The 14,878-nt window shown below is 38.5% G+C and overlaps 1 protein-coding gene across 12 annotated transcripts in view; it reads left to right on the forward strand.

Moving 5' to 3' along the window:
* The window catches only part of LOC137244380 (uncharacterized), a 469,574-nt gene that overhangs the window by 44,819 nt on the left and 409,877 nt on the right, over nt 1–14,878 (forward strand). Inside the window, exon 5 of one of the 12 annotated variants that reach the window (XM_067773315.1) lies at nt 3,246–3,493. The exons of the other annotated variants lie outside the window; for them this stretch is intronic. The gene's annotated coding sequence lies outside the window, so the exon portion shown is untranslated. Of the gene's footprint in view, nt 1–3,245; nt 3,494–14,878 lie in introns of those variants that run through there. 12 annotated transcript variants of the gene reach the window in all.

Consider the following 14,878-nt stretch of genomic DNA (forward strand, 5'->3'; position numbering starts at 1 on the left):
AGAGTTTTGAGATAGGTCTATAATTGCGAACATCGTTTTTCTTACCTGATTTTAAGATTGGGATTATGGGAGCAACTTCCCAATCATTAATGAAGGTTCCTGAAGCAAGAGATTTATTAAAAATAATTTTCAATGGTGCAATTAGAGCAGGGCATTTTTTTTAAAGGAGTGCCGACAGGCCATCAACATCGGTTTGAGAAGACGGCTGAAGTGTGGCAAGCCCTTTGGCAATGTCTTCTGAAGATAGGGTAAGATACCCAAAATTAATGTGTGAGAAATTTGAAAAAAATCTTGATGAGGGGACATCATTTTCAGTAGTAAAATTAGACTTAAAAAAGTTAGCAAACAGATTAGCTACATCATTGGGCCTATCAGCGAACTGATCATCAAGAAACACTGAAAAATATTTCGGATTAATTTTAATACTCCATTCGGCGCCGCGAATGAATTTATTGTACAGATATTTATCTAGGCGATTGAACTCGACAGCAAAGTTTTTATATTTATAATAAAAATATATATTATTAGTGAGCAGAAAACGTTTGTGAAATTTGTTTCTTAGGTTTTTAAGCTTTTTTAATTCTTTTGTGTAACATGGAATACTATGTGGTCGCTTCTTTTTAATGGATATATTATTCATACAGAACTCATGTATAAATGCTTTGAAGCTGGAAAAGCACTCATCGATACTTAAATTTGCTATTAGAGCAGTCCAGTTAACATCCAATAATAAACTATTCAGATTCAAAAAATCACAGGTATCATATTTGTAAATGATTTTATCATTAGTATTTAGAAAAGTCGGAAGGTATTCATAAGACTCAACGCTTAGAGTTATGGCCCTATGATGCTTATCACATTGACTCATGGGCGACATGCACTCAGAAATAACGTAGTTAATATTATCAGTCACAAATATGAGATCTAAGATTTTGCCTAGCTCGTTAAAAAATAAATTGATTTGCTTCAAATTAACGCTTAAAATACAATCTATAAGATAAGTCTCGTGAGAGGCTGTTACATTAGATATAGCTCCGATCAAAGTGATTTTTTCAGAAAATCTTCTATGATATATTAAAATATATATCACCGAGTTTCACTTTTATACTTTCTAAATTGCGGCAGGAATGTTAGATTTCGTCTTATCTTAACGATCGGTTGTATGGGAGATATATGTTATAGTGGTCCGATCCTGCTGGATCCGACAAATGTCTAATATAATAAAAAAATACATCCTTGTGCCAAATTTGATTGAGATATCTCAAAATTTGAGGGACTAGTTTGCGTTCAAACAGACAGACGGACGGACGGACAGACGGACATGGCTATATCAACTCAGTTCGTCGCCCTGATAAATTCGGTATTCTTAATGGTGAGTCTATCTTCTATATTTCGCAACGTTACAAACATCGGACTAAAGTTAATATACCATTTCATGTTCATGAAAGGTTTAAAAATCAAAGGGGATAATTAGTTTTAGGTGGTGCTTACTTCATTTATATATATAAGCATGATAGGACACACGAATTCGTCTTCGGAAATTTGAGATATTCCTTTTTTCGTGTCATCATATAGGTACCACGCATGGCCGTTATAAACGTAGGCTATGTAGTGCCATCCGTCTCGGATATAATGTAGTACACCTTTCAGTATATACATGTTTGAGTCCACTGTAAGTTTCCGTGGTATATCCTTAAGCTGCATTCATTGGTGCCGTTTGTCGTATCGCTGTAGTCGTATCACTAACGTAATCAGCTGTTTATCGCTACGACGGTAAACCAAAAAGCTGGAGACATTGGTGCTTTATCGGTAACCGTATCGGTAACCTTTTAACAGCTGATTCGACCAACCATATGAGAATCAATGCAATCGATTATTGGTGCCGATAAGGTCGTAACCATATCGTAGCCAACCAATTGGTTTTTGGTTTGCCGTCGTAACGATAAACAGCTGATTACGTTAGGGATACGACTACAGCGATACGACATACGGCACCAATGACTCCCGCTAAAGCCAATTGGTTGGCTACGATACGGTTACGACCTTAGCGGCACCAATAATCGATTGCAGATAAAACAGCTGATCACACCTACCTTATGAAAATCAATGTAATCGATTAATGGTGCCATACCATAACGCTAACTCGATTACATTGATTTCCATAAGGTAGGTTCGATCACCTGTTTTATCTGGTTATGGCTTTATGGTTGTAAGTCACCATTAATTTGGCCTGTAAGCTGCAGACATTGGTGCTTTATCGGTAACCGTATCGGTAACCTTATAACAGCTAATTCGACCAACCTTATGAGAATCAATGCAATCGATTATTGGTGCCGCTAAGGTCGTAACCGTATCGTAGCCAACCAATTGGCTTTTGGTTTACCGTCGTAACGATAAACAGCTGATTACGTTAGGGATACGACTACAGCGATACGACAAACGGCACCAATGAATGCAGCTTAAGGATATACCACGGAAACTTACAGTGGACTCAAACATGTATATACTGAAAGGTGTAGTACATTATATCCGAGACGGATGGCACTACATAGCCTTAATGGTGCCATACCATAACGCTAACTCGATTACATTGATTTCCATAATACTAGGTTCAAACACACACCAAATTGGCAATTTATACTATTTGGGCAATTTATTACGCAATTTGTCATATAATAAATTGTAATAATAATTGCCAATTTAAAAAAAATTGCGTAATAAATTGTTTCAAACTGCAAATGCAACATTGTAAAGTGTGTTTATTGAGTATATTTTAACGTCAGTTACGCATGGCTGAACTATGTGGTTGGCTCATCTCATCAGCTGATTTTATGTCTTTCTTTTCACTGGAGTATGGATTATCAAAAGAAGATGGCAAACTCAAAATGAAACCAAAACATTGAACACATTTTCTTACAACACACAAAAATTTCAAAGTTTTATGTTTTCATTCCATTTCATTCGCCTAATAATGTGCGTGTTCATTTTGACAGTCTGAACAAAGGTATGTTCTTGCTGTAGAGATGAGCCAACCAGCTATCAAATTACTATTGTGTAAGCTAAATCGAGTTGTATGAACAGCACTCAATTCAAATCGAAATTTCCGCAATTTATTTTTCTGTTTGAACATAGTATTAGGTAGATGTGATCAGCTGTTTTATCTGGTTATGGCTTTATGGTTATAAGCCACCATTAATTCGCACTTAAAGCTGGCATGGTTCTCTAATAACACAAATAACCCACAGATTGTGCACTCACGAGTTCAAAATTGCTTCGTTCTGCGCATCGACGTCACACTTCACTGCTTCAGTGAATGAAAGAAAGAGAGAGAAAAACAATAGCTGAAGGAAAATGACGTAAAAATTGCCTATACAAAACAGCTGAACTAATGTTTACATGCGCAATGCGCCACCTTCTATAATTCCATCATGCTCTGATAACGTTCATTAGATTCATGTAATTATCGTTAAGTATCGTTATCCCAGGCGCTTTAAATTGGAAGTGTTTATGTTTTTAAATATCTAAATATTTCTTCCTACTTTCGTTTACTTTTTCATTCTTATGACCTTAATTTCTGTTTTTCATATTTTAAGGAATACATCTTTCTAAAGTTAAATATTTGATTAAATTATTAATTTAATTATGATTTAAATTAATGCAATTTTTTCGATATGCATATACAGTAATTATTAGTGTTATTAGATATTATTATTATTATTTATATATGAAACTATTGTAATTTAATTAATGATGATGGGCTTAAAAGGCATTAGTCTTACGCTGAACCAACGAGTCTTATAAATAAATTGAAATTGAAATTGAAGTCATCTGTAACGATGAATAAATGACTTCCGTATAAGTTTTCAATATATTGAGGCTCACCGCAACAACTGGATATGCATTTTTGCGTATCATTCAGTGATTGTTAGAGGAAATTAAACCCGTATTTAAGGATTTTTTCATACATATTTTCAGGGTTGGTTCAATTACTGTATCTTTTCCTTTACATATCCTGCAAGTTGAAGATAGTTGGAAGCTAGCTTCTTTGTCTGCCTTAACCGCTCTTGCAAAGGGCAATAACGCTCTTTTTGTTTAATATTTGCGCACTCAGACGCGCCAAGCTGAATTGCTCACCTTATATCATCCTTTTGCATTCCACAGACGAGGACATGCACTTCATGAGCACTTGACAAATGGAGTCAAAAGCGCAAATATTGCACACATATAGAAGTGAGCCATGGAATTTTATAGGCTTGCATAAATTTTCATTTCGTATCAGCGCCAAACCAATTTTGAAGCTATTTCTTATGTCATCAAAATTGGGACATTTTTCTAAGTATGACAAGTTTGATTTTTTTCGAACTTGTTTTGCGTGTTTTTTATAACTCCGAGGATTCGCAAGCTGTTCTTTTTTCGGAGTTGAAAACTTTTCTGTTGGCATGGCAGAAAGGTCCTCCATTATTGGGTGCTGAACCACTGGCTCCAAACTTTTCTGAATATTGTGGGGAGAATCGTCACCATTCAGCCAATTTTCAAGTTCGTTGAGATTTTTTGTAACTATCTAAAACCACCAAAAAATACATGCTCAGTTTTTACCCTTTTTTTATTTTTTCTATGTTAAACTGAACTTATGAAAAAAATTGATCATGCTTGACATTACTTGAATTTTTAGATGGTTGGACTTGTTATACCCAGCTGTATCTGTGACAATCCATTAAAAATCCTAACTCCATTTAAGATAAAGACGATATCACTATAAGACGACTGTCACAGATTCCTTAATTTGTTTATTGCTTGCCATACCGTTATTAAAGATGCTGTTAGATTTTTAGTAATAAATAAATATATCGCCATTATCTTAACTCGACTTAGCTATTTAAACAAAAACGTCACGGATTTGAAATAATTTATAATTAAGAGTGTTTTGGTCATGAGACTATGGTCTGTGTTGAATAATGTGAAATGTTTGTAAGAATTTTTCTGTCTTACCATAGATTCGAATTTTTCATGACTGTCCCTTCTGAATATTTTGGCTTCAATTTCATTTTGCTTCAGTTCGTAGCCTTTCCTTTTTCTATTCTTGACAGTTTCATTTCCTTTTCTCGCATAATCAATGTTTCGCTCATCTACGCTGACCTTCTTGTTTTAATGAATCGTTATGGCCAATGCGCCTTCGCTTAGAAGAAGCTTGCCCTCAATATATTTAATGTGTTTCAGTATACACTTATATATTCGCTTAAACCGATGTTCTGGTAGTTCCCTACTTTTTTTTTTTTTTTTTTGAGAAAATTCTGATTCATCAACTGCAGATGTTACAATAATTTTTGACTGTTTGAAACGTGAAAGCATAACAGCAGTCCACAGGGGTGCATAAGACTATAGAACTTGAAGTTTTCTAGCCAGCTCTAAATTATAGTATGCACTACTTGCCCCAGTGGTACACGTTTTAGCGATGTTTTCACCCTCGGTAAATAATTGACGTGCCCATCTGGACCACTTTGACTTACAATTTGTGGTCACAGGGTCCACAGATTCAAAAAACATTCCATCTGCTTGGCTTTCATTATATGAAATTCCTTTAATTATCGATTTTACATTATAGAAATGTTTCTGAGACTCCGGAGGAGAGGGAAAAAGCGCAGGACTTAAAGCAGTCACGATGATTGAAACAAATAACTTTTGAAGTTCCATCGCATCGGTTATTTGGTAAGCCTGCGCCATGGCTCTCAAATAAAACTGTTTGACAGTAGCTGGCTGCGACCGAAAACAATCCCACTTAGCAATCATATTTACAAAATGACTAACATCAAGTCGTATGTATGTACTTGGTAAAATCCCTTCTACATCGGACATATAGGCGTCGAAGCAGCGATTCATGCATTCTTGAAGGTCGGCACATCTTGCATAAGACCTTGGAGCAGCAAGCAGCAAAGCTCTTCCAAAATCTGTGACAATAATTCATGGAAGAGGTGCTCCGTTTCGCAAAGTCTCGTCAAAGAAATAGCCTATATGACAAGCATCATGCCGCGATGGGACCATCTGATAAACTGGAAAACTGCCTCTCTCGTCAGCGCAAAGAATCTGATATAAAAATGTAGGCGGCGAAAAGTGGCCATCCACGTAGTTGACTTTTTTGCCAAATCCAGTAGCATCAATGATTATTCTTGCTGATTTATTTTGTTTGTGTACTTTTTTGTGAAGGCTTATTTGTTCATCCGAAAAATATATGCAGTAGAAGGGATCAGCTCCAAGGTTTATAATAACGTTTTCTTTTCCAAAGTGCTTAGCTAAGAGTAAATTACTGATTGCTTGTGTGTACAATAACTGGATTCGTTTACCTCCTTCTTCCTGTTTCGCTTTGCGTAAAACGTCGGAAGTATACATAGTAGGTGGTATTGGATCCCTGAACTTCATTATGCCTCGCGCTTCTTCGTTTCGCCATGTGCTTGCATGTTTCCTGCCATCTATTAAATTGCTAGCTATTTTGCTGCGCAAGGCACATTTTAATGGCCGTTTCTTTACATGACGAGCATCTGAGCGGTAATTCTTCAATGTGCAATTGAAGAGAGTATTTTTATCTATTTGGGGATTATCTAGCAACCGCCCTTTTAGTTCAGCGCCACATTCTTTACACTTGACTACGAATTTAGCGTAACACCTACCCCGACCTCCATGATTTACCCTACCGTGTTTGAAAATAAAACAACACCTAAACTTTTTTGTTCCCACAATTCTGCTGCTAAAATATCGGTCCAAGAATTATTGAATGTAACATGTTTCTTAGCTACTGGCTGTTTTTTTTTTAAATCTGGCTTTATTTTGATCCACTGTTTGGGTAGAAATAAATTAAACTCTTGTGTAACATCTTCACCATCCCTCTTCGAAATTTCAAAAGTTGTAGCTCCGCCTTCTTCTACATATTCTTCGTTATCATCGACACTCTTATCAGATACAGTTAAATTGAACCCGTAAAACTGCAAAATCTCCTAGTTTTGAAGCGATTTTTGTATATACGTGTGTAAATCTGCTTTGCTGACATTTTTGAACCTCGGTCAGTCATCTCCCTCTCGATCCGAATATAAACGTCGTGTGATGGAGGTAAAACCCTGCCGTTGTCATCCAAAGGTTTAAAGTTACTCAGAATATTATGTAGAATGCTGTAACATAGCATATATGTATATTAACCTGGGTCGATTTGTATGGACGAAAGTTAGCCGATATCGCGCCATCGATTTTTCGATAGGATTTGGGCTCAGGAAGAAAAGTTCCACTACGCGTATCCCAAAAAATAATTTTCGAGCCTGCGAAAAAAATTGCCAAAGGGTCAATTTTTTTACCAAAACACTCCCTAAAATCTAAAAAAAAAACTTTTTTTCAAAACACTTTTGTAAAAACGTTGGCGATAACAGTTTTCTGAGAAAAAAAATATATCTTGGGTTTTGGGGAGTGTTTTGGTCGAAAAATTTACCCCTTCGCAATTTTTTTTTCGCAGGCTCGAAAATATTTTTCTTGGATATGCGTAGTGGAAATTTGTTTTTATTTATTTATTTATTTATTAACAAGAGTAATAACTAATTAATAATTCTACACCTAAATAATATTAAGCACTAGCTACCAGGGCTTTCGGCTTACTTCTCAAATAAAAGACTTAACTATATGTAAAAAAAAATAAAAAAAAATTTTTTTTGCGCTAAGACAAAGAAAATCTCAAGAAAATCCATCAGCAAAAGACAGTCACCATAGAACTCCAAGATTATCACTTAGAATACAAATGTCTGCCTCTGAAATCCACGAACCCATTCCCAGGATATAAGAATAGATTCATTTATGCCGAGGATGGGCTCATAGATTCCAAAACAGACACCCTCATTCCGAGAGAAACTCCCTAAACTCCATGAAGACTGTCCCCGTAGATGCCGTCATGAAACCCCTTTGGCTCAGCGTGGTAGAGCATTGGAGTGTGATTAATGTAATTAAATTGAGTATTATATGGAAATCTTACATAGTTTTATGAACTTATCTATTATGTTTATACTCTCTGTGTCGTGATTTTTGAGATAGGATGATGGTTTGATGTTATTGAAAATGGAGGTTCTAATTTGATGCAGTCCGGAGCAAACGTCCAGAATATGAGTGACAGTATTGTCGGCCGATCCGCAGTGGACACATGCTTGTGGTCCTGAGCCATTTAAAATATATGAGTGCGTGGTCACTGTGTGTCCGATTTCAAGTCGGACAAATGTTCTGAGTTTAGCGCATGGTGCGTTAGGTGAATATATTGGTGGATCGCCTGTGGGGTTTGATTCTTTGTACCAGTGGTGATAGTCAGACCAATCTTGTGTGAAGTCTTTATGGAGGGATTTGTTGGCAAGTTGTTTGATATCTTTGTCGATGAAATAATCGCACATGTACAACGGTTGATTGCTAGCTTCTTTAGCTAGTCTATCCGCTTTTTCGTTCCCCTTAATACCAACATGGCCCGGGATCCACATGAGTTTGATTGAGTCTTTATAATCGAAGAGGATTTTGCTGATTTTATTAATAACTGGATTTTTATTATAATATACTGAAAGGGCTTCCAGGGTGGATTTGCTATCACTGCATATGACGTATTTGTCACCACTGAGGGAGGCATATTGTACCGCTTCAAGTAACGCAACAGCTTCAGCTGTGAATATCGAGCAGTACGTTAGTAAAGCACCGACGGCGATTGTTGCACCAAGGTGGTTTGCCACCGCAAACGTAGAGCTGGTGTCGGATTTTGAACCGTCAGTAAATATAAACTTCCAAGATCCCTTCAGAGGTTCAATGGCTTTGTTGTAGAGTTGCCTGTATTTGTTGGCGCTCGTTGACGTCTTTGGATATTTTAAGAGATTGCTCATAAACACAGCCCTTGTTGATAGCCATAGAGGGGGAGTCTCTAATTGTGCTATTGTTGGGTTTGAAATAATTTCGAGCTCTCTTGCCAAGTTTAATGCACGTGAAATCGCTGATGTTGATTTGCTTTTGTTTCTTTGGAGCCATTCTGCTTGAATGTATGAAAAAATTAGTTTGCTTTTGCAATGACACATTTTTGGAATTAGCATCATTGAGTTGTGCTGTATTCTTTCGTGGATAGCTGGTAGTCCAGCTTCGGCTAAGACAGCTTTTGTTGGCGATGTCGCAAAGGGGCGAATGCTCCTCCTAGCGGCGGCATGGTACGGTGCTTGCAGACGTTTGATATGCGTTTTTGCGCAGTTTCCATATATTGGGAGTCCAAAATCGATTTTGGAGAGTAGCATGGCTTTTGTGATATTTACAAGTGTTCTTATATGTTTAGGCCACAGGCCTTAATATACCCCCCCCCCCCTCGTAGCATAACTTTCTTTGGTTATTTTCCTTCGTTACTACCACCCACATATTCTTGTGATCACTATACACACAGGCATGTGTGAGTGGTAGTACCTATGTATCTTAGATTTTTACCGCTGTGAGCCCGCGGTACAGCAACTTTGTTGCCGGAAAACCCAACGAAGGAGCTGTATCGTGGGTTCATCGGCTCATGTAGCAAAGAGTCTCGCTTTCTTTAAATCCAGCAGCCAGCAAAGGTACACGCAATCGCCCGTTCACGTAAGTTATAATTTCCTGAAATATACTTAATATTTAAACTTTCACAACATTTGTTAACATCTTCCTTAACACTTGTTGTATTTATACACATTGAATAAAAAAAACACTGTGAATTCCTTTTTATTAATACGAAACCCTTTTGGTGTTTTATTTTCTTCCTCTTTTTTTGCCTTAACTAATCTTTAACAAATACGTGGGTGCGCGCCGTTGTCACCATGCATTTGTCCATGGTCCTTACCGCGCCGGTAAAGAGAACCAGTCGCATAATTACAGTCCACTCAACTCTCTAGGAAAAACCAATAATTTCAACAAAAATCAGCAATTGTACATGGTGATACAACTTTCTTGGTGATACCAGCGATTTTATATTGAAAGCAACAACAACAGCTAATATACAACTGATACACTTTTGGTGGTACCTTGGAAACATCCAACAACAAAATTTAAATCACATTCGATTGCTCCGGATCAACGAATTAATAAAGGTACGTGGTTTTTAAATATTCCGTGCTAGGTAGGGTTTTCCTTTTCACTTTTAATAAAATTTCAAAATAAAATTACAAATTGTAGGGTTATATTTATATTCAACTTTAAATGTATCTACTTTAAATAAATTGAATTTTTTTTGTTCTTGTTAATTTTTATTTTTCAATTGTAAAATATTGTCTTTCAAAAATTTTCATTGAAATATTTTAAAACGTTTTGTAACATACTTTTAGGAGCGGTTAAATAAAAATATTTTATAAAAATAAATAGTGCTTATTATTAAATAGTGATTTATATATTAAATACCACATTGGCGATCCTGCCAGGAGACATAAAAACCGTCCTTCAAAAACAACGAATCAAATTTTAATTCTTGTGGTGCACTTGAACAAACTTTAATTGATTTACAAAAGACCAGCGAAGAGATTTATTTAAATTCACTTTCAAATGAAGTGCGTAACATCTTGCAACGTCCAGCTCTAACTCGCTAAAAGTTTTGTAATTCGTACCTTTAAACTAGTGTGAAGTGTCCTCACTACTCGAAGAATTATCTGAAAAACAAGTTGAAAATATATACCAAATATATCGTGAACATCACAAGAGCCCTCTCTAACGCGTATTTGACGTAGACGTGGTGGTCCAAAAACTAGATTCACTTCTATAAAATTAGTTTATTTTCAACTGCACGACGTCGTCTTCGTCGTATTTTTGGATTGTCATTATTTCAGGCGTTACCGCTGCTATGGCTGGCGCAAATCCTTGGGCTGAACCCTCCCAGAGGGTGCCGGCTGGTAATATGCACAACAGTTTCCCCTTCCAGGGGAGTGCTAGCTAAGTTTAGGAATCATCTCCATTTGTGCCCCAGCTCCTTAATAGCTTAGGCATATGGAAATGGTTTTTAAACGTGGCCTCAAGGTGGGAACTGGACCACGCCCAGTTGAAAAGGCGGTTCACCCCTAATCCAGGGTGTTATGCGATTCCGTGCCCATTGGATGGTTTGCAGTCAGGGGCATCCGGCTGTATTCTTACGGAGCCTCCCGGATACCGGTCCACCTCCGGGAGTAACGGCGACCTGCTGCGGTATGGGGCTCTACCGCAGTCGACCGCATTGTTTCCCCTATCCCTTTAACTTCAGGCTGCCGAACGGTCTCACCTTAGTAGGCAGCTAAAGAACAAGATATATTAATGAATAACAAAAACCTGGCCTCGGATCCCTGCACGGGTAAAGATGCCGCCCTTGGACTAGGCATTAAAAAAGTCCACAATTCGTCGGGAACCGCACCGACGGCGCCGATCAGGCCTTCACGGCAACAAAAAAATCTTCGGCCAACTGTCCAAGCTAGCGGAAGAACTAAACCCCTTGAGGGCAAGTCCAATTCCGCAGCAGCCGGCAAAGCTAGCCCCAAAGAGGGAAAGCAACGTCCGACTGAGCAAGCACAGGAGGCCCGTCCCACGCCCGTACCGGGCACCTCTTGTCAGCAGGTGGCTGGTAACAGCACTAAATCCTCCACGGACAAAAGTACTGCCTCCACCGCTGCAAAGTTACCTCGCAAGCCGGCTGAACCCCTTGAGGGTTCCAAGGCAAATAAGCGAATCCCGACTTCGGTCCGCAACCAGCGGAACATTCGCAATGCCGTCAAAATCGTTGAGAAACTTGGCAACTCTCCCAGCGACAAGTTGACGGCAAAAAAGTTCTCTGGCCTGGGCCAGGAAGATTATTGCTGCCAAGAAGAGCAGCAACAACAACCCCACCCCAAACTCCTGCAATATGCTCTTAATCTAACAAACACATGGTCTATGAAATGCGGACTCAGCATCAGCAGTGAAAAAACTGAGATGGTGCTTTTTACCCGCAAACGCAGTATACCGGAATTTACCCTCCCATCCCTAAACGGGAAGGAAATCAAACTCTCTACCGAGGTTAAATATCTCGGAGTTATTCTAGACAGGAAGCTTGACTGGAAGCGAAATGTGGAGGAACGATCCAGGAAAGCCACAATGGCTCTCTACGCTTGTAAGTCGGCAATCGGAAAAAGGTGGGGTCTCCAGCCACGCATAGTCCATTGGATCTATACGGCAGTGGTGAGACCCATACTCTTCTACGCCGTCACCGTATGGTGGACGGCACTCGATATCGAATCTAACAGGAGTAAAGTAACGAGAGTGCAGAGGATGGCGGCAATGCTCACCAGTGGTGCCCTTCCCTCCACTCCCACCAAAGCTCTTGAAACCATATTATTCCTTCTCCCAACTGATCTATATGGCAGATACTGTGCCTCCTGCAACGCGGCGAGGCTCAACGCTATCGAACCCTGGAGGGATTGCAGGTTTGGTCACACCCGGATCCTGAAGCAAGTCCCTGAAACTTTCTTGAAATTGGATCATACAACATCGCCCCCTTGCTGGGACAACAAATTTTCCACAAGAATCCCAGAGAGGAACGAGTGGGCAAACGGCGTAGAGCCGGGATCACACGAAATCTCCGTTTTTACAGATGGCTCTAAACTAAACAACAGAGTCGGCAGCGGGATATTCTCGGAGAAGTTCAATCTAAGCGAGAGCTTTCGCCTACCTGATCACTGCAGTGTTTTTCAGGCTGAACTCATAGCTATCTGGGAAGCAGCCCGCTATCTGGCTAAGCTGCAGGTAACCAATTCTATTTCAATTTTCTCTGACAGCCAAGCTGCAATAAAATCCCTGCAATGCAGTAACACCTCGTCACTAGTGGCATTGAAGTGCAGAGAAACCCTCAACAAACTAGCTGAAAATTGCAACCTAAGCATAATATGGGTTCCTGGCCACTGTGACATCTCAGGAAACTGCACTGAGGATGAGCTAGCTAGGGAAGGCACCAACTTGCAAACAACAACCTCCGCTGATTGGGCCAGCCCTACTCTAAACACTTGCAAATACCTCCTGCGATCTCTTTTCACGGATCAGGCAAACGCCAGATGGGCGAGGGAACCTACATGTAGTATATCCAAGCAAATCTGGCCTAAGCTGAATGAAAAGAGATCGCGATCGGTGATATTATTAAACCGTATCTCTATAAGCCCACTAGTGGGCCTTCTTACAGGTCACTGTCTCATGGGCACTCACGGTGCCTATATGGGCCTGCAGACAAATGACTTCTGCCGCAGCTGTAGGGACGAGGAGGAGATAGAAAGCGTTGAGCACTATCTGTGCCACTGTCCCGCACTGTCAAAAACCAGGTACCAATGCCTCCACAGACACTCTTTTGGGCGCCTTGCGGAGCTTGAATCTATAAACCCAAACGATATCTTGCGTTTCATTAGGCAAACGCACTGGTTTAGCCTCACTGGGGTCTAAACTCTCCTCTTCTTCGAAAGTAGGGTAATAGGAAATAGGGGCCCCCCGCGTGGTAGCACAACGGGCCACAACGGCCTACGTGAGTCTCCGCTCGGACAGCGGAGGCAGCCACTCTAACCTAACCTAACCTAACCTACCGCTGCATCATTAACATCATCCTTTCAATCAAACATTGCAAGAGCAACAACAACAAAAGCTACAAATACAAAACAATTAAAGCCATTGCACAATACATTGTCTAATTTCATCAATCAATTTTAAAGCCATTGCACAATACATTGTCCAATTTCATCAATCAATTTTAAAGCCATTGCACAATACATTGTCTAAATTCATCAATAAATTTTAAAACCATTGCGACAAATATTTGGTGAGCTGTATCTAGTATTAATATTATTTATATATATCTGTATATGTAAAATAGATTAATAATTTGGGTTTTATAAACGCTCCTTTCCGGACATTTTTATTTCTTCCTATAATATAATTTTTGTAGTTATTTCTATTAACAATGTTTCATTCACCATCAAATAATACACGTACATCTACACCACGAAATCAACGACGATTCACTTATTGATTTGGATAATGAAAATTATCAAAATAATTTACCAAATCCATATGTGAATCAAAATAATGAAAAAACTGTAAAACTTCCCCAATTTTGGACTAATTGCCCTGAAGCATGGTTCATCCATGCTGAAATGCAATTTAGTCGAAAGAACATTACTTAGGAAGGGACAAAATATGAATATGTCATAACTGCACTTCCACAGGATGTAATTATGACAATTCTTGATTTTATTCAAAATCCTCCTGAAAATGACAAATTTTCTGCATTAAAGAAAATTTTAATTGAACGGCACTCATTAAGTGAGAATGCCAAATTAGATCGAGTGTTATCCGATTCAGAAATGGGAGATCGTAAACCTTCTGAGTTTTATCGGTCTCTAGTGCTACTCTCTGGAAACAATTTTAGCAAAGAAATTCTTAAAAAGCTTTGGATAAGGAAGTTGCCAGTTGGAAGTTTAAGTATTATTCTTACTAGTTCGAATTTGAATGAAATAAGTGAATTAGTTAAATTAGCCGATAATATTTGGGAAGTTTATAATAAAAATGAAATAGCCTCAGTTAGTAATTTTCCAAATTCTAAAAGCGAAAATGCAATTATTTCAAATTTGGTTCAAACAACTAACATGATGTGCAAAAATTTTGAAAAATTGTCATTAGAGATCAGTGAAATTAAAAATCAGATGAGTCAAAATTATTCAAGGTCCCGATCTTTTAGTAGGAATCGTTTTAGAAGTCCTTCTAGATATCGATCAAAGTCTCGTGACAACCCAAATTGGCTCTGTAGGTATCATTATAAGTTTGGTAATCAGGCTTTGAAGTGCGAACAACCATTCGCTTTTAAAAATAATAGTTCGTCAAACTAAAGTTATCCGTTGTTACG

Source organism: Eurosta solidaginis, chromosome 3, assembly GCF_040869045.1.
Source record: "Eurosta solidaginis isolate ZX-2024a chromosome 3, ASM4086904v1, whole genome shotgun sequence".
Classification (NCBI taxonomy): Eukaryota; Metazoa; Arthropoda; class Insecta; order Diptera; family Tephritidae; genus Eurosta; species Eurosta solidaginis.